The sequence below is a fragment of the Anguilla anguilla genome, chromosome 4, assembly GCF_013347855.1.
Source record: "Anguilla anguilla isolate fAngAng1 chromosome 4, fAngAng1.pri, whole genome shotgun sequence".
Classification (NCBI taxonomy): domain Eukaryota; kingdom Metazoa; phylum Chordata; class Actinopteri; order Anguilliformes; family Anguillidae; genus Anguilla; species Anguilla anguilla.
Genome location: NC_049204.1, coordinates 10,124,229 through 10,145,991, shown reverse-complemented (window position 1 = coordinate 10,145,991; position 21,763 = coordinate 10,124,229). Strand labels below are relative to the sequence as shown.

The following is a 21,763-nucleotide window of genomic DNA, read 5'->3' as shown; positions in this document are numbered from 1 at the left end:
TAATTAAAAGACTTCTCTGTTACAGTTTCAAAAATGTATTAAACCCTATGCACCACCCAGACCTCACTGCAATCTCATGAGCGCACCCCCCTCCCCCCCCCCACCAATCTTCAAGGACCCACCTTTTCAGATGCCACCGTGGCACACCAGACCCCATTTACTCGTTCTCTTTATGAATTTTGTCTAATGGCGCTGTGTTAAGGGATTTACAATATTAATTGCTGGTGCATTAGGCTAAATGTATGCTTATTTGGTTATAAATGGGCCTTTATTGCCTTAGCGATATTGCACTTTTGCAAACACAATGTTGCCCACTTCTCTAAGTCATTCTGGATACAAGAAATTGTTAGATGACTGTAACATCTTCTAATTTAATGTCACACCTTTTTAAATAGCAGGCTAATGAAGGTCCATTTTGATAATTACAAAAGTGCATTAGCCTACTATGGCCAAACATCTCAGTTACAATCGTAAATAAAATGTTCATGCACTTGTAACCAATATTGTAGCCTATACATAAAAAATGAATAATGTATTTCGTTGAAAAAGAAATTATAAATTGTTAGACATCGTAAATGACATTACATGTGAAGTCGTTCAAGGTCCTACTTGCGCCACCATTTTTCCAATCAAACCAACCGACACTTTGAAGAATTTTTCTACATTCTAACTGGAATAATCCAATTTTTTTGATAGGGGATCCGTGTCATTTCGGACGAATATGATACCTATAAGCAAATTCAAATAAAAAGCATTCGATGTCAAAACATTTGATACAACCTTCGTGTTATACTGTGTCTTGCAAATTTGTCGAAAAAATATATCAGTGCAAATCATAAATGCTACACCTGCTCTCACTAACATCCCTCTCGGAGGTGTATCTAGTTTAAGCTGCAGAAAACTGGCAAAATGGCGGCTGTGAAATGGATGGAGGACGAAAGCGAACAATAATCTACTGTAACAACTAACTTGCTTATTTCTACGTTCTCGACATTGGAGAGGTAAGTTTTCAGTTATAATACATTCCCTTAACCATTTCCGTATGTTATCGAACCGTGTTCAGAGTTGTCACATGGCGAGTACAGTTGGTTCACTTCTTGCTGGGTATGGAACATAATGGACACGGCATACACTAACAGAATGAGATGGCAAGGGAAAAAGCCAGACTAGAGGTAGGCTATCTGGTGCAGCAATAGCGTGGATGGACGAAATGTCATTTAAATTTACGCATGCTGTCATAACCTGGAAATAAATGCTGCATTGCATTTACACTCCACACTTTTGCAAATGTACATACAACTCAACAAAAGTTAGAAATCTTTTTAAAAAACTCTGCAATTGTCCTGGCTAGCTAGTTAGCTATCTGTTAAAAAACTTGACGTTTTAGCCTTTGCCTTCTTTTACGCGGCTGTTGTCAGAGTTTGTCCATAGCACTGACAATCCCGAGATGAGGTAAACCATTTCGCGTGCCAGGAGTGCATCAGTATTTTTTTTTGTACTATGATTGTCGCAGTTGCACCCGGTATGCGATTCGACACTTCAAACACGTAAACGTGTGACCAACATTTGGTTTCTTCAGACCATCAAGGTCGGGAATGGCGCATACTGTATACATGCACCTTTGCAGCCAGTATGTTTTGAGTTGCGTCCTCTTTGAAAAGGTTTTCATACCTCACCTTTTGACAGGAGCAGCATTATAAATAATTTACAATAATATTAGGCTGTGGAGCACACCACTGCTTAAAGGGTAGATGCATGGTTTTTCAATGTGCTTTTTCTTCTGTTTTCCAGCTTAACCCTATTCAAAATGTGGATCCTTGTGACCAGTCAAGGCACCCGCATTTCCCAGAATATGAGTATTATGTAATCAGATAATTGTCGGCAACAAACTCCCACAGGTATAGGCCATTTTAAAATGTTATTTTTCTTTGGCTTCACAAAAACCAAGGTTCGACTAAACTGCTGCAGTCAAATTTGTAAAGATTAAGTGCTACAGATATGGATTCCATTATTATTTAATCAGTCTAGGCCTTCACTTGGAAAGTGTTTGCTGGATAAGATAATGTTTGGGCTCTGAACAATAATGGCATTTGAAACTTTACAGTCCAATAGTATTGAATGATTTGGCCACGTTAATTTGAATGCAAGCTATATAATCCTTAGGAAATGATCAGAAAATCCAGCTGTTGAAGTTGTGCATGCATTTGTATATTGGTGAAATTATGTTCATATCTTTTGAGTTTAGCCTAGTTTTCCTGGAGGTCAGAAGGATTTGGGGTTGATGTGAAAGTGCCTTGCATGGTGTACTTGGCAAGCACTTGACCTAGTTAAATTTTTGAGATATTCTTGATGTTGAAAATGTTGCAGTCATGTTACAGTTGTTGCCATTTGGAGGAAATGACAAACTGGTGTTTTACACATTGTTTAGTGTACTGTAAACATTGTAAATATTTTATTTTTCAAGAAGGATTGAACTCAATGTTAAAGCCTTTTTACTATTCTCAGTAATATTTACTGTGATATAAACACACTGTAACAAAAATTTGGAGTGTCTCTGGCTGGAATTGAGTTTAAACATTAGGAGTAAGCTGTGACCTATTAGTAGTTATGTATGTACATACTGTATATTGCGCAATTGCGTTGTTCCGGTAGGACTGATGCACTCGCTTACAGCATGCCAAATATAAAGGCAAAAGCCGTTATCCTTGCATGGGGTCAAATCAGTTCAGGGAATCTGTCACCTTAAGTGCCTCCTCTGGCTCTGTCTTTCTGCTTGAATGCCCACCCCCTTAAATGGTCTTTCCTGCAGTGACAGAGAAGGAAATGTGTGCAGCATATTTCTCATAGAGCAACCTGGCAAACGGGAGGCTGATTGACGTGGAAAAGTACGCTTTTACACTGTTCATCTGTTAATCTAATGCAGCCAAATTCATTTAGAGTGGAGCCACTTTACACATGTTGTAGGATCTGCATCCTTATGAGATATTTAAGTTGAAATAGCATATATGTATATTTTTATTTGAATGTACAGATTGTTGCCGAAATAAAAAGAATGGTTCTCTTGTTCATTTTAAGTTTGTATCTGTTTTGTCATGTATTTTTCTTTCCATATCATTTAATGCTCTGTGTTTTCAGCTTTCTTTGCGACGGGACATTTGTTGTTTCCCCATGGATAAGCACATTGTGTGCTGTCCTCACATGACCGGCCAGATTGAAATATAACATTGGGATTGCTTTGATGTTTTATCAATAGATCTGTCCTGACAAATTAGAAATAACCTAAGCTCACTTCCTTGGGTGTTTAAGATCTCATTTATATAAAAAAAAAGATGCTCAATTGAAATGAGACCAGTGCTTTAAAGTGGTTTGAGGCATGCACTGAACAGTTCCTGGGTAGTCCGGTCTGCAGAGAATGTCGCATTTGGCTGCAGATTTAACTGTGGGCCATCCCCTTACCCTGTGTCAACCTTGAGCGTGTCATCCCCGTAAGGAATAAACAAACTTTAACCTCTGCTCCCGGTTATTATCACGTGAAACCAGCGTGATGGAATCTGTTTATTGCTTTCACTGTCTGGGTGTGAAATGACATGTGTGAACCAGTGGTGATAATATTGAAGGCATCTGCTGCTCTCCAACTACAGTAGATCTGTCGCCATTTTTTTTTTACAAATCCCCCTTGATGTAATTTTCATAACACAATATTTTAATAAAAATTCCTTGCTCCTATGGCTGCAAATTGAGACTCTGGGGAGGGCTCTAATGGGAACACACCATCCTGAATTAGCAGCTGAGCTGCAGAACAGCTGCTGAGACAAGATATTTTTGTAATCTGCAGGATCTACCGAGAGCGTTGAGGCCTACATAAGTCTTTTAGTGTAAAAAATGTAGAGTTATTTCAGGAGCCCCATTATGCCCAATTACCCCCAATCAGTATCATTTAACTCCGAAAGAAACACCCTTTCCTGCATTTCAGCCAATAACCTCACAAGTTCCAAAAACTGTACAAAAAAAAGCCATTTATGTTTGCATTCTTCTTGGCTCTTGTGTTTTGTGGCTCTTGTGTTTTGTGAACTGAACACAGTGTTAATATCCAGGTTGATGAAGCACAGACGCTTTTGAAAAATTCTTTAATGGTTTCACAAATTACTTTCGAAATATTCTATTGTATGCAATACCACTGCATTTACATTTGGTTTCTAAGTTCATCTGTTAATTTGGCCTCGGTACAGTCTGCTCTTGAAAATTGAGGTCCTTATTATTGAGCATTTTGGTGATTGTCCAGTGATAATTACAGTTGTTTTGCATAACAAATGATTGTTGGATGGAATTTGAGTTCTCTAGGACTTCCATTGTGCTTTGGGTTATGGATCGATTGTCTCATATATTCAAATATTTGAAGTTCTCCTGTTTTGTCACTCAAAAGATTTGATGCTGTGTTTAAATAAATGATCACATTTGACATATTTGGTTTATGTAAATCTTAATTACGTATAAAATAATGAACCTACTATAAATAAAACATTGATTTTTATCAATAATAGATCATTTGTAATTTACTTTGGAAAAGTGAATATGTCTTGCTTGTAAAATCTTTGCTAAACTGTTGTATTGTAGCTGTATTGTAGCTCTGCCTTTAGAGAGGATGCCTTCAAATTCAACCAGATAGATTAAACCTGTCTACCATTTTTTCTTAAAGGTATACTATGTGACTTTTTGCCCTTATTGCTGCATATATGAAGCAGAGATTGTGAGAAAACAAAATTTGTGTACACCGTCAAAATACAATATTGGATACCAAAATATAACCATGAATTTATGCACAATTTATTCTTTTGTAATATAAATAATATTAGAATGAGAACCCAGTCAAACAAAGGCTGAAAGGTATATATATATATATATATATATATATATATATATTAGTATTTGCTACTGTATAAAAATTTCCAGCATACATTTTAATTGATTAACTACATTTTCAATTTCTTTTTATCAAACACTTGCTGGCTAATTAGCCTGATGCTTGTAAGTCACAGTTTCACTTGACAACAACAGACATGCAAACTATTGTCAATTTGGAAGTTCAGATCTAGTTTAGATTTCCTCTACCCTGGGGGGTAAAACTTCCAAGTTTATCCACAAACTCTTAATAATCCAGCTTTCCTTTAATTTCTTTTTTTTTGCCAGGGGCATCTGCATCTCCGATACTACTGCTATCTGCCATTACTTGTGTCTTTTGACCTGCATCAAGATGCGTCTTCAGAAAGATAAGCACACAATGATGATGCGCAAATGCACTTCCTGGACAACACAACAAGTAACACAAGGGCGAAGTAGCACAAGGTGGTGAATGAAAACAATTTGACTGAGTTGCTCAATAGGTTCCAACATTTTCAAACGTGGACAAGCAGTGAATGCTGTTTAACATTAGACAATTCTATGACTTTAAATTCTTAAAAAACTTGCCTCTAACCCCCCTGATACAACAAAATATGCTTTTCTTTGTTGCATTTTCTATAATCATATACACATTTGATTCCAGTAATAAAATATGCCAAAAAGCCCGATAGTATACCTTTAATATTCGTTAGATGTAATAATAATAATTTGTTTTTTACAGTTGTTTTTTGCTGTTCACTTACACAGCTATGTCCTATTTTTCCAAGCTGAAATGTGCTAAAGAGTGTATGAGGGAGTCTTACTGTGCTTTCTTTTCCATAGGTGGGTTTCAGGAAAGCATTGGGAGATGCAGATGAATTTTTGGTGCAGGCTGGTAAGACATGTTCATCAGTTGGAATTTTTGTGATCACAGTAGTGCTTCTTACCATGAATCCAAAATTCTTAAGAAACATACCCTAACCCCACCCCACCCACCTTAACATAACAAAATATATTTTTTGTTGTATTTTCTATAATCTTATATGCATGTAACTATATGTATCCACTAGTAGTCTAGTAAAAAATAAATCCAGTCTGGATTATGTAACTCCCTTGCCCATGACTGCATACCTTAAATTTGTAACATGTTATTTTCCTCTGTCCCTATACTCAGGCACACACACACACACTATTCAGATACTGTAAAACTATGCACAGCCTCTGAATTCCCTTGAACACTCTGAGTTTCCCTTGAATTGTGCTTCTCCCATATTTCTAAACGGCACCAAATTAATTGAGTATTATATTTTAAATATTCTTCTTTTGTAAAAGTGAATAAAACTTTTGTTTTTTTTTAACTTTACAATCATGACTTTATATTTGTGCTTTCTATATGCTTAATATTGTCCGCATGTTGGTGAGAGGTATTTGAAGGACATTGAATCAATAATTTTTTATGCAGGAATGGTCTATTTTGAGTCCTTCCTGTTTCTGTTTGGATAATGTGCAAAATTGTAATGCTTTAAACTGGGTTTGTATGTTCAGTAAAGGTACTGTCAACCCCCCCCCCCCCCCCATTTTAAATGCTGTTCTGCTCTTAAAAAACTATTATTGGTATTATTAAAACCAATCAGATCATTGCCCTTTTCACCCTCGGCAGCTACCAGACAATTACTGCGCTGTCTGTGTTCTTATAAGAACTTGAAGCAAGCCATACAGCCTAATGTTAACTGTGCTGTAATTTTTCCTGGTTTTTGTTCATGTGGTGAACATGCTGTGAGTCCACAGGTGTGTATAACAGAAACCCCCACAAGGCTAATGCTTTCTTGTTTCGTCAGTATACACTGCCACATTTTCATGCCCTACAGGTTTTTTTTTTTTGGTCAAAAGCAACCTTATGGCCATTTACGTAACTGAAACAAAGTTTTCCATGTGCATTAAGTTTAAATCATTTCATTTTATAAAAATGGTAGCAATTTGATATACACTCAAAAAACAAAAAAGAAATTGTTGGACTGGTTGCACACAACGATACTAATCACTCAAAAAAATAAATAATTGCCTTGATAAAATAAATAAATCGTGGGATTTACTTAATATTTAATTATAGGCAGTGGTTTAACACAATATTATTTACTATTATTATATACTATATTATTATATAATGCAATTCACATATTCTCAATAGCCAAGTATTGTGTGTAACTGCTGTTAAACCATTTATTTTTTGAGTGTGTGTTATGTTTTATAGGCTTATGTTATATGTTTGAATGTCTTTTGACCTGTGCTAAAATGTTTTAACTGCCCATTCTTATTTAAAATCATTTGTACCCGTTTTTTTTTCTAGAAGCATGTTGAATTTCTTAAAGCTTGTTTTTAAAATAATAAAGATTTTACATGTTCCTCAGAGCGAATGTGGCCTCCTTTGCCTTTCCCTAAAGCAATGACATTTAAAACTTAGACGTTTAATGTTTGTTTTCTAAAACACAGAATTGTATATGAACGGTAGAAAGGGCAAACACAAAATGTTTGTGTTTTTTTGTGTGAATTAGGTTCAGGTTTTGTTGGTAGTGGGGCAGTTCGTTTTCCCCTAGAGAAAGGAGAGGATAGACTATACCTACTATGCATGAGATAATTGTGCAAAAATAGTTCAGATTAACTATCTTTGAAATAAACAGCATGTAAGGCCATTCAAATGATGACAGAAGCTGAGCGAAAAGGTATTTGTTTTAAAACGCCAGTAACTTGGTTGAAATAGTCAGTTTTAAAAAAGCTATTGTTGGAAATTTGTATAACGAAAATAACATAATAACGTATTTTTAAACGGAAGGTCTCTGGAAACAATATTACCAGAAGTGATTGATTAATCCTGTTTTGTTTAATACATTTTTCTTGTTACAATAAAAATACCAGTTACTTTATGGTTTTTCAGGTATGTATGCATATTTTGCTGTATTGCTATTTCATGACTTATACTTCTCTTTTATTGAGGATTAATTTTAAAGACTAATTTTAACTATATATATAAAAAAGAATATTTAGTCAAATGTTTTCTGACAAATCATGGGAATAGAATTATGTTGCTTATTCTCATATTATATCTCGGATATAGAATTTTACTATTGTGATAATACTGCTTTATATGGATATTGCAATTTGAGTATTATTGTTGCTTTTTCAGTTACAACCATGGCAGCTGAGCTCATGTCAGTCTTTAGTAAATATGACAATAATTTGTAAAATGCTGTACATTGATTGCAGGCAGGTGCGTGCCACCATTTTAACCTATGTCATTAACTAGTTAGGCACACTTTGTAGTATCTGCTTAGAAACATCTTAGAATAGAATGAGGAAGCTGTGGAGGGAGGGAAATGACAGCCTGTCTCCATTAGGCAGAGTTCATCCACGGCTATATGTGGCAGCCCTCAGCATGTGTGTGTGTCCACTTATCTCTGGCACAGCTGGCCATGCCAAAATCATGCTCGCTCAGCATGGTTGAAGGCCCACTTCTGACTGGGGCATGCTGAGTGGAAGCCTTGACTGCATCGTTGGCAGCCAGCTGTCATAAAGTTTTGAAAATAGTTTCAGTTAAATATTTACTTTGTTTAAAATTTGTAAAAAAAGATTAATTAAATGTAAAAATAATTTTTTTATTTATAAATCAACAGGACTGCTTGTAGGTTATAGCTCTACCAGAAATGGAAATTTTGCCCAACCCTCTCGGAATTTGCAATAAAATTGCACCTGCAGATTTTCCGGTAAGCCAAGATCAAAAATGCTCATATTTTTTGAACTGTGACTTCTCAATGGCTAGCCAAAAGTGAGAAAGGGATTTTGACAAGACAAATCTTCCTGAGCTTAGACTGGCTTCAACCATTGGTAGTTCTGTATTTGACTAGTAATAAATATAACTTTCAAGGAAACTGTGCCTGGAACCCGTAAATCATTTCTGGGAAGTTGCTCGACAAGGGTGAATTTATGAGTTATTTTCCAACTTCAGCACCGTCCTAGGGGATGCAGGTTCTAAAATGTTGCTTTTGATGCACAAACCTTAGGTCACATCTTACAAAATTTTCAAAATTTCATGTCTCTCCATAGTTATTTAGTAGCTGTAAAATGTGAGTATTTATTTATTTATTTAGATTGCAGTGTGTGTGTGCATGTGTGTTGGGGTCAGATCCTGATGAGGATTAAGAAAATATTTTTGAATATGTGGATTGTAGCATTCTAGCATTGCTTATTGCCACTTTTGTATGGATACGTACCAAATCTGTCTTATGGAAACGCCGTTTTTTTCATGGATATGCTTCTAATGCCAAAGCTTGGAGTAGAGAGGTTGTGAACGTACTCGTGGAATATTGACTTAATTTGCATTTTTCCCACGGCGCGCAGGAACTGGCGCCGTGGGCTATGCATGGCAAATTGTGGTCACTCACTCACTCACGGACGACCTTTGAGGGACGTTTTGTGGGACACATGCGCAGGTGGTGCTACGTTTAGTAGGACGCATGCGCAGGTGGTGCCAGATAAAATGTGTCTGCGGAAGTGAGTTGCGCCGTGGTTCTGGACGCTTCCTTGCTTGTCAGAGCAATAAACTGATTGAAAACTACATTAGATTACTGTGCTACTCCTACTGGACTATGGCTCATTTATAAATGCTCACATACATATGTGTAGATATGGGGCGTATAGTCATGGAAGTACTGTGAAGAGGTTCTTGGGGGAAATGACTTCTTATGCACTGGATATTACAAGATGGTGAATTTTCTGGATTCATATAACATACAGCTCCAACTTAAACTACAATTGAATGCAAGTGAGTTTTTTTTTTGTTGAGTTCACTCATTTGCTAAATTGATTATAAAATAGTGCTTTCATTGAAAAATTAATTAATGCATTCAAATTTGCATAAATATGTCATGTTTAAATTTACACCCAGCAGAGGTTGTGTTAACTTCTTTTCACTTAGAGATTCAACAAAACATGCAATTTGACCGTGGCTAGTTTTGCACCACTGTAAATGTTAATGAAATGGTATACTTCTTTACTATGCAAAAACAAAATGCTTTACACTAAAACATCCACATGGCCTATATTAATTATATAGTCATTTGGCTGTTTTGTGCTTATTTAAAACTGATCACTTTTGTTTAACATATGTCAGTAGTCTCGGCCGGATTAACCGATTTCGCAGAAAGCAAGCAATTGGATTGTTATTAAGATATATACGGCATATTCCACAGGGGTAATAGCCTGTGGGGTGGGGCCTTGTCCAACCCTCTGATGTTGTACTAGTTTTGAGTCTACTTTTGAAAGGTATGGAGCATGAGAAATAAACATGAAAAGCTATAAATAAGCAAAACAATATATGAAAATTAAACTATGGAAGTATGTCAATTTCCATTTCCCCTCACATATTGAGTTGAACTTTATTTCTTATGGTATGTGGTCCTTTGGGATGCATGGGAAGCAGAAAATATATTGTTGAACTTTAATAGGGTTAGGTCTCAGTATGAAAAGGTCAGTGAAATATACATATGAGTACTCTGAGAGAGAGAGAGAGAGAGAGACAGAGAGACAGAGAGAGAGAAAAATTACACAAATGACAAAAGAATAACGGAAGTAAGAATACTAGAACCGTTTGTATGTATGAAATAAACATGTTTTAAGTGGCTCATTTTTAAAATAAGAGGAAACCTGTGGGCCTGCCTTGTTGCTAAACATTGAATTCAGCTGTTTGCTTTTCTGCGGCCTCAGAGTTGTAACAGAATTTACTGAAAAATAGTTACTTGCACTATTAAATTCAGTTGGGTTTCTTTGCCATTGTTTTGATTGTGGATTAATTTTTTTCCAAGAATGCATATTTCATAGCTTCATTTTTTTTTGCATCTGGGTAGCTTATGTTTGCCAGATTCTTAATGTGGTGACGAGTGTTTGAGGACAGAAATTGTGCCTATTGCACCCTTCCTTTTTCATTTTATTTTTGGATTTTTTTACTCAGTACAATTTTATGAAATTGATTTCTCAAGAAATTTTATTTGGTGGGGAAAGTTAAAAAAAAATTGAAACTTTTCACAATTTTTTTTAAATCAATGAAATGTATCTATCACAATATCTTGGTGACCAATTCATTATAGTTAGTGTGCATCATAAATGTATAACTTATTATATATAACTATATTACTCATAACTCATTGTTATTGCCTTTTTACGAGTCTCCCTCTCCATCTCTATATTTTGTATCATAATATTTTGAACTGAAACTGCATTGAGAAAAATAAATTTGGCTGGGAATAATGCTATACCACATTGATCACTTCTTAATTGGGGCTGCACTTGCATTGCATCTGTACATTCAGACTTGCCGTTTCCATTGGCGTGGTTTAGCCACCCAAAACAGACTAAACCTTGTCACAATAGTCCTGTTAATGTGTTGATATCAACAGCAGGCCAAGGGTGCAGATGCTACATTCAGTTATATTGGCAATGCCATTGAGGAATGTTCAAACCATACGAGCGGCCTTTGTCTGTGTCCATCTGGATGTTGCACATCATCTTAATATTGTTTAATCATGTTAATGTTCAGTTCACTGCTTCAGACACGTATATCTTTATCAGTGATGGTTCAGTTTGTCAACAGCATCGCATTTAAATTATGGAATGGATGTATACAGTATAGGAATAAGGGAGAACAAAGAAAAATGACCTTCAGAGGCATTTATTGCTCCCTAGATTTTCATGGATCATTGACATGGATCCCCTGCAATGCCACTGTGGACCCCATGGCAGGAGCCACACATCAATCTGACAATTTGCCTACAGATCTTCCTAGTTGGCTAGGTGTGATATCAAGTACAAATGTAATGTTGCAGGTTTTATTGGCTACATGCTAAAATCTTATTGGGTAATTTACATGCTACACATGCAAATACTAGTAATTATTTTGTTCTTTCTATTAAATAATGAATATTTTTACAATTTATTTTAACATACATAGTAACTTGCATGCTCGGCCTGGCTTATAAACCAAAGGAGCGTGCACCAAGCAGTGCCTCGTTTATTTATTATTTTAGCTAGCTGGAAAACTTTATTCATATTGAGTCTGTGTAACATGGGGAAGATAATCATCACTTGGATGAATCATCACCTCTGCTGTACTGCAGAACTGAAATATGAATTTCATACTTCTTTTGCGCATTCAAGTTATCTTTTATTCTGACAAAAGATGAGTGTGTGTGGTGAGTTTGTTTGGCTAAGGCCAGCGATGGTTCTGAAAGTTAAAATAAAGTACAGTTCGCCATCCTCTACTGTACTGGCAGAGCCTGCACTGTCTACTGTAAGTGCATAGCCGACTAGGTAGTTGCACCGCACACAGGTAACAGAAGTAGTCATTGTTGTGTGAGGTTCAGTGCTTGTGCTTGCCCTCCCAATGACATTGGCGGCTTTTCTGTTTCTAAATGACGGAATAAACAGTGCTGTTTTATGAATTGCAAGGGGGGAAAGCTAATTAAATGGAGAGCGGAGGACTTTTTTTTGTCTTAATGTTTAATTTCTACCTTTTCCAGTATCTGTTTAAGCATTCATTTATGAATCCTAAGAGAGTGGCCTCATTAATAATCAACCGATGATTAACACCGCTTCTGGGGGGTGGGGGTGGTGGTGGGGAGGGGAGGGGGAGGGGGTGGGTGGGGTGACGGCAGAAATGCTGCTGTGCGCTGCCGTGTGCCGTGATCCAGATGTGCGGCGACGTGTCTGCGTAATTGCGTATTTGGCGTATTTGCAGTTCGAACTGTGACACAGTTATGTAAAGTGCTCCGAGACTGCCGCTGGGTGTGATCTCCAGTCCTGGCAAATTGAAAAAAAAAAAAAAAAAAAGCGGAGCTGCCAGTTACGCGCGTCAGTGCTTCCTCAGACTTGGCAGATTGTTAACGGAGACAGCTCTGCGTGCACATTTCCCCTCCAAAAACCGTACCGAGCCTACTTTCCGCCAAATCTGTGAAACATCGTTTCATCGGCAAATCGGGAGCCTTTGTTTTCAAATGAAACACACACTTTTGATCCAGTAGAATGTCACCTTTTGTCTATTAATAGAACAAAAAATCATGAATATAATATTTTATCGTTATAATAATATTTTATTTTATCATTATTATAATACATTTTATATTGACATCATTTATGGAATTGGACTGAAGAAGTGTTGTCTGGATACATCTAAACTGTGAATTGCTTATCATTCACTTGATGTTAAGCCACCATGTTTCATTTCATTTCTGACAGACATAACCAGACATTCAGTTTCAGAGGGAGTGGAGAAAATCAGTGTGTAATACTAAAACATGAATGAATGACACAAAATGGCCCTGCACAAAAATACTGTAATCATTTATATAATGCATATTAAAGTATTGCTTGTAATATTTCTATATGGAAATGTACCTTTACACTATTATTTTAGAACAATTAATTTTGCCTACTATATTCAAGACCACTGACATAGTAGTTTACTATTAATAATGTGTGATGTGTGACTTTCAGAATGTCATTACATAAGCTCACTGAGATCTATGCATTTATATAGTAATAATGCATAATAATGCTGTCAAAGTGCATCAATAAATGGTTGTAAAAACAAAAGATACAGATGGTAAAATTCCAGAGGATTTTCCCTGGCAGTCACGCTGGAACGTCATTATGTTTCCAAGGAACCACACAGGAGCTTATGTGTGAATGCACAAACACATGTTTTGCAGAGGAAATTTCTCATTTTCCTGTAATAAAATGAGCGCTTGCCAAAAAAACCCATGCTGGGGAAATTAACTTGGGAACAAAAATATCACTTATTTGCCTTGTGGAGTTTGGGCGCATAATTCTAACAGTGCTAACCCAACAGCCAGCTTCAAGTGAAGTGCTACATTAATGACATAACTATTCATAACCCTTAAACTCATAAACTCATTTCATCTTAAACAGGGAATCTTTTTTATTCTCAGTTTTTATAGTGTGTGTGTATATAATGTTTGGGACATATTTTTTTATTGGTTTGGCTCTACTCCACAATTTTAGATTTCTAATCAAACAATTCGCATGAGGTAAAACTGCACATTCTTTACTTTAATTTAACAGTATTTTTATACATTTTGGTTTCACCAAGTAGAAATAACAAAAGTTTTTAATAATCCCCTATTTCAGGGCATCATAATGTTTGGGACATGTTAAGTAAATAAAATGAGTCATGTTAGTACTTTATCACATGTCCTTTGCATGCAATGACTGCTTCAAGTCTATGACCCATAGACCCCACCAGGTGTTGAGCACCTTTGCTGGTGGGCTAGTTGCCTTATGTTTTCACTTAAGCATATGAAACACTCATATCTCTTGGAAAATCTCTTTTCTTGCTTTAGCAGCATGTTTAGGATCATTGTCTTGCTGTAGGATGAAGCGCCATCCAATAAATTTGGATTGAATTTGGTTGAACCTTATCAGATAAGATGCTTCTGTACACTTCAGAATTCATTCTGCTGCTGCTATCAACAATTACATCATCAATGAAGACAGGTGAGCCAGCATCTGTGGCAGCCATACATGCCCAAACCATAACACCCCCTCCACCATGTTTCATGGGGGTGGGGGTGTTCTTATCTGTCCGCAAGACCTTTTTCCAGAACTCTGTAGGCCCGATTTAGCTGCTTCTTAGCATACTGTCACCATGCCCTCCTTTAGGGGTTAGCATCTTGCAGTGAGCCTCTGTAATTCTGTTTGTGAAGTCTTCTGCGGACAGTAGTCCCTGACACATCCATGCCTGCCTCCTGAAGAGTGTTTCTGATGTTTGCCGGTTTTTCTTCATTATGGTGAGAATTCTTCAGTAGAGGTCTTCCTTGGCCTACCTGGCCCTTTGTGATTTCTGAGCTCACCAGTGCTCTCTGTCTTAATGGTTTTCCAAACAGTTGATTTGGGCATGGTCTGGCCTGTGTTTCTGACAGTTTTTTCCTCTTTTTTCAGCAGCCTCATAATGGCTTTCTTGACTTTCACTGGTGCAACTCTGGTCCTCATGTTGACAAATGCCAATAACAGTCTCCAAAGGCAATCAAAAGCCTAGAATCAAAACTAGATACTGAAAGCTCTCTTATACCTTCACTAAGGAAGCTGTTGAACACACCTGTCTATTCAGAAACTCCTGTGATGCCATTTGTCCCAAACATTGTGATGCCCTGAAATGGGGGGACTATATACAAAAAGTGCTGTAATTTCTACATGGTGAAATCAAAATGAATAAAACACCCTTAAATAAAAGCTGTATGCTTTAACTACTTATGAATTGTTTAATTGCAAATCTAATACTGTAGAGTGCAGAGCCAAATCAAGAAAAAATGTCTTTGTCCCAAACATTATGGAACTCACTGTATATATATATATATATATATATATATATATATATATATATATATATATATACATATATATATATACATACATATATATATATATATATATATAGGTAGCTCAATACCATTTGTTTGTCAAACCCAAGGTTGTTTTCCTAAGAAACGTTCCTTCTTCAATTGAAGGGTGCTCTGAGCAGAAGATGAGACAACTTACTTTCACCAGCAATGTTGGTAATAATCTGATCATTTAAATGCAGTGACAATAGACTGGGAATCTGTGTTGCGTAGCTGACATTGTATTAAAAGGCTTCTTACCAAGTTCACAGATGTTACTTCCTAAGGCTTGAGTGGTGTTAGATGTGTTGTCTTCAACACAGAAACCATGCTTGCTGTTAACTTCACACTTGTTCTTTATGTTAAAAAACAGTGCCACCACTTGGTGGCAGAATATGACCACTTATCCTTTGGCATCTTATCTCCTGGCAGTATTTACAAAATTCTCAATTATGTCCTATGTTTTAATGAGATGGGTACTGGCATTTTAAGTCATCATTTTCCTTCTCTCTATTAATAAGCATTAATTATGGATATTCTTGTGACAAATATGCATTACAGCCTGTTGTTTAAAAGATTATGTTCCTTGGCAGGTGCACTTGATTGATGATGCCTCAACATAATTTGTGTATTCCAGGGTGATTATTGATAAATAAACGTAGTGTCTAAAATATCACTTTGAATTACTCGCCTTTTTGTGTTTGTAAACATTATATTAAACTGCATAAATGTGGTAAATATGCTCATCATTCCAAAGTGATTGAATTTTAGACGAATAGTCATATAATTAATGCTGCAGTGCTGCAGATGTTATTCCAGGGCATTGATTACCGCATCCTGTAATTGTTTTGTTTTGTACTCGCTGGGAAGCTCCTACTCCACTTCCCAATCAAATCCTGACCAAACATGACCGCGGAGGATTTGTGCTCCACTGCCGCGGATCAGGCATATTGAGAAGACATGCTGATAAGCAGCTGCGAGAGATTCCGGAATCGATACTACCAAGGCTGCTAGAGTGTTCTATAGATGTAGGTTTTCGCACATTGAGCACCAATTAACCAAAATTTAAATTCAGTGCCTCTTATTGATTGAAAGGGTAAGGGCAAAAGTTTGCCTCTAAATTGGTAGCAAAGCACATAAACCTTTGGCATTTTCTGTCAAAGTTGTGGTCAGATAGCATTTTCCTCATTAATTTTTCACAAAGCAATCATTTATTCCCCAATTTTGAAGTGATATTTCAGAAACTTGCTTTAGGGGTGTATAGGTTAGATGCAATTACTTTAGTACACTGGATGAACCAGCTGGGCTGAGTGAAACTTGGCATTCAGAGATGAGTATTATAGGCACAGAAAGTAAAACTGTTGTTAACCTTGATTTTCTGTGGATTCCTGATGACATTTTTTGAAAGCTCCTTTTAAAACTGCCTCACCTTATGGAGACATTTATTGTAAGGAACATTATTCCTGTCATGATGGAAAACCTTGAACTGAAAACTTTTAATATCATGCTATGTTCAACATCTCTAAAGACTTTTGCATTTTACTGGATAAAGTGTTGTCAGTGGCAAACTGTAGTGATGACAAATTATCAGATAAAGGTGTGTGAATAAAAAAAATATAAAAAAACTTTAGTCTCTCGTTTTCAGCACCTAAGCAGTATTTAAACACAGAAAATGAGAGTGAAGACATCTCGGAGCAAATTGTCAAATTGCAAATCTATTTTATTTAACACCACTCCTTTTCTCTCGGTGTAATTGCAGACCTGGGCATGGAGCCTTTGATGAACAGGGACCGAATAAATGCCTGGGTAGCTTTTGAAGTGCAAATATGTGTTTGAATGTGCTCAGGAGGAGACAGCCAATCAATAGTTTATTGGCAAAGCCTTCCTTATTTTTATAATTACATATGTTTCCCTGAGAATTGTCCAGTAACCATCCATGACAGATGGAGGAGATCCTGTGGCTTCAATATACTTTTTTGCATTTCTGACCAGCAAGCTATCTGCTGGTGATGACTGATATTGCAGTGACTTTAGGAAAGGAAAATGTAGCTTGCTAATTTTATGTCCTATGTCCCGGAACATTTCTTGTTCAAGTAATAATCGAGCACTTTGTGCAGTGCTGCAGTTGGGTTGTAGGCAGTATATGTGACACAATGCAAAAATAAGGATAATCTCAATTGCAATTAGTTGTCGCACAGATCCTTTAGCACAGACTGATGGAAAGAAACAGTTGGAAGTATTATCTCTAATAAATATGCGTATTTAATTGATAGTATTTTACAGCCGTAAGCTAGTGAAATCAATAGCTTAAAGATTGTGATGATAGGCTGAAATTAAGTGTTTATTGTGAGCGAACCCAAATTTGTTGATGAAAATAGTTTGTAAAGGCACCCATGCGTTGTGAGTGTGAAAAAAAAGTATGTGTCACGGAAATTCTAACTGAAACGCCTCACTGCCAGCCAGTGAAACTGCATTAAGCATCAGAAAGAACTTGTTAACAACTCTAATGAGTATTGAGTCACAGCTAACAAGAAACGACTGGTTATTTGCAGCTGGTGGGGAGGGGGGGGGGAGAAAAACTGGGTTTTTTTCCCTTCTCAGACACTCATACTTGAAGCGTGCCAGCAAATGTTATCACACATCCTACAGAACTAAGCAAACTGAATCTCTGCTATTTTATTTAGTGAGTCAACCTTGTTGTGGATACATTGATGTGGCACTGAAAATTTAAAAAGTTCTTTCAAGAAGGTCTACAGCGCAGTTGAACTCATTAATAGGGTGCTTAAAGTTTATTATACTGACATTTTACAAAAATCTGTGCAAATATGTGCCCCAGTAAGGTACATGTATGCTTCCTTTTTATTGTAATCAGCATTGGAGTGCGGTTAAGTCTTGCTTTCTCTGCTTCCTCTGCGCAAGGTTGGCTACGCTTGGCCTCTGTGGAGCAGCACAAAGCACGTGCTGGGTTAGGGGTCGGCTTACGTTCGCTGTGAAGATGCAGTGTTGATAAGATTATATAAATTGGTTTGAAGAGAGAGCTTTTCTTATTGTTCCTTTGTATACATTTACCATTATACTCATTAGCTTCCCATTGCCTCCCAGCAAGATTCTCCTTCACTTCCCCCCCTGGGTCTCGTGGGAGGCAATTTGCATCTCCCCACAGATCCTCTTTTGGGTTATTGAGGAAATATTACCCCTGTTTGCGGTGCTCCTTTGATTTATTTGTTGCTCTGACTGATAGAGCGGTACTCAAATGTTAATGAACGGTCCCCGCGCAGGCCCCAGCCAGGGCCTGCTCTTGATCTTGGCTGAGTAGGTATGATTGACAGGCGAGCCCCAAAATAATTATCTGCCGCCGTATATCTGTTTAACATAAGCGGACCTCGGGAAGCGGCAGTCCCAGGCGCGGGCCAGCCGGCGGAAGATTCCGGCTCGTCGCCCCTCCGACGACAGGGGACCGTGACGTCGTCTGTTTGGGGACAAGCCAGCGCTGGGTAGGATAATCTACACGTACGATAGATTGGGTCTGTGAAAAGATAGGGACAGCGGAGCCAAAATGGCGGCCATTAACGCAGCCCCTTTTTAAAAAAAAAACGTGTTTGTTGTCTTGAACAAACGTGACCGATTCTGCTTAAGCATTTTGTGCCGTGTGCCATCGGAAGGCTCTGCGCCATGTCTCAGAAAAGCACTCGTTGTTTTAAGCATATGCAGTGTCTTCCAAAATGATTTACACCCTTGCTCATCAAGGGTGCTGATAATTTTGGAGAACACTATGCATGCGGTTTATTCTTCTGCCACTGTATTAAATGGAGTAAGAGACACAAACACATTAACATTCCCTTAATGTAACTAATCAAAATGTAATTAATCGAAATTAACCATTTAAGTGTATTTAAGATCTCCACACTCCTCCCCTCTCCTATTTGGAATCATCAATTTGGTCTTTGATCTGAAGTCGCTAGGATGTCACGTGAACCCATGCAAGGACCACAGCAGGGTGATGTGTGTTTACTCCCTTTGATGCTCTTACCTGCACGTAAGCCGCGGTCCGTAGAGCCTGGCTTAACCTGCCGAACTCACGGCAGCACAGAGCCAAACATGTCCTACTGCTGCTATCCCCCGGTCATAGTCGGCTAATGGCATAGCCCAGGATTGAACCAGCACTGTTTGGACTGTAGCGGGGGTGTCCAGCCTTATCCGAAACGGGCCAGTGTGGGAGCAGGCTATTGTTTTAACCCAGCACTAAGTCACATGATTCAGCTTATCGTTGTCTTCTTGATTGAAGACCGTGATCAGTTAATTAGCTGAATCTGGTGTCGCAATGCTGGGCTGAAACAAAAAACCTGCAGCCACACCGGCCCTTTCTGGGTAAGATTGGCCACCCCTGGGTTATAGGGTCTGGCCCACGTTTGTGTCAGACGCCTTTACCACCTAAGCCTGCCAAGAGCCCCACATTCATGTTAAAAATTCCTAAATGGTTTTCTAGCCACATTGTCAAAAATGAATGAACAGAGAGAACAGCTCAGATGGAAAGCAGATCTAACTCGACAGTGTCCTTCCTTCTTTTAGGGACTTTTGTCCAAGAAGCCTCAAAAACCACAACTGTGTACCGAATCTGTCCTCGTGGGATGGTCCCTGTGCCCGTTGCCCTCTCGATTTTGAGAGAAACCTCATTAGAACGGCCACATGCATGAGAAATTTGAGACCGCTCGGTTTTTAAAGAAGTTTTAACTGACAAAGCCCGGGGAAATCCTCATCAGACATCCCCCCTTAATCCGCTTAATTTTGAAAGGTATTGTTTAAAGCTTCAAAGTTTATATCGTTTAATCCTCCCTAACACTACATGCAGCAAATGAGGCCATGTCAGAAGCTTGAGCAGATATAATCTACTCCACACACCAGAAATCCTCCTTCAAGACAAGGCTGCATGGGTTTCCTGTGAACTTGCCGTTTGATGTTCCTACCTGCTTGCGAACATGACTTCTGCCTTAACCCGACTGTCACTTGTTCCCTGTCCCCTTTTATCACACAGAATGTACCTGCTACCCTTTTCTCATCAGTAAGTCTACTATCACTGTGCAGAGGTATTTTATTTATGAACTTTTTTTGTGTTTTTATGGTAAGTCAAGATTCTGAGCTTCAGTTTGGTGGGGCGTGGTTATAATTTATTTTAGATGAGCCCCCCCCCCCCCACCAGAGTGACCATGGCTTGTTTGCAGCCTTACCTGAAGTCAGTGTAGGGCGCAAACTTACATATCCGTACGTATTCAGGGTCAGATCTGTTGCAGGTTTTTGTGAGGTGTACCGTTGAAAACTCTTGTCTCAACTCGAAACAGTTAGACTTGCAGCAGTGATATTCTCTTATTGCTCTAAATTTATTTTCACAAAAACAATTGCTACTGCAGCATTTCGCCTGTCATCTCGTATTCTGCTATTGAAGCCTCTCTTCAAACAATACTAGCCAGCCTGGGCCTGAGGTCTAAAACTGGAATTTTCAATCAATCAGCTGTAACTCTGCCTCCTGGTAGTAAAATAAAGCAGCGATCCTCTGAGCCTCTGGCTTCACTCCAGCATTTTACAAGGCAATGGGCTTCTGCAAGTCTGGACTTGTTTCAAATAAAGACCAGAAACTTTCTTCTGGTAAATACTGTCTCCACAGAAAGAGAATTGTACTACGGTGCCATTGTTTTCAATTCCTCTTTTTAAAGATTTCATTCAGTTTCCTGTTCTCAACTCCATATTTATATCCTTTCCTGATCACTCATACATCTTAAATATAATCTTATATTTAATATTTATCTGAAAATGTTATTTTCAGAAAAATATCCAATGTATGTACGAATGCTATCGATTGTGCCAACTGTGAATGTTCTGTATTTTTCTGAAACTGTTTGCCCAATTAAGAAATTAGCGCTAGGGTCACCATTTTTTTTTTTCTCTTCCAAAACAGCTTTCTCAGCTGCATTTCAGTCATCCCTCAGCATGAGGTCAGTAGAGCCTTCTTTGATCGCAGGTGTTAGACAATTATCACATTACACCTCCCCAGTCATCCACATTGATAAGTCAATTGCCACTTAACGATGATTGACAGCAGTGTTCCCACACTGTCACATGCTACTTTCGGCGTGGTTATTGGAACGACAGACATGTGGCAGTATCAGGTTTCTATCGTGCTGCGCTATGTTGTTTATTTTTATCCTGGAAGTTGCCTGCACACATAAAGAGTGTGGTTGCATCACATTCACAAAAAAATGCTGTTTAAAAAATAAAAATAAAATTGATTCGAACAGACAAACTGAAATTTAGTGAAAAAAGTTTAAACTTTGTGGATGAATTTAATAGTGAAATAGAAACAGTATCCTCTTTCATTGCTTGATGATGCTTATGGCAAACCTGTCCATATGAACAGACCCATCCTTCTGCATCAATGGACATTGACACATTGG

At 37.8% G+C, this 21,763-nt stretch overlaps 1 protein-coding gene across 12 annotated transcripts in view; it reads left to right on the top strand.

Annotated features, from left to right (window-relative positions):
• The first annotated feature begins 620 nt into the window (after positions 1 to 620).
• LOC118226114 (zinc finger protein 644-like) overlaps positions 621 to 21,763 on the top strand; it is a 35,889-nt gene continuing 14,746 nt past the window's right edge. For 2 of the 12 annotated variants that reach the window (XR_004764964.1, XM_035415448.1), the window contains exons 1-2: positions 621 to 1,001; positions 5,722 to 5,773. The gene's annotated coding sequence lies outside the window, so the exon portion shown is untranslated. Of the gene's footprint in view, positions 1,002 to 1,791; positions 1,899 to 5,187; positions 5,344 to 5,721; positions 5,774 to 21,267; positions 21,305 to 21,763 lie in introns of all 12 variants that reach the window. The other 10 variants (XM_035415446.1, XM_035415437.1, XM_035415442.1 and 7 more) reach the window with 9 other exon arrangements.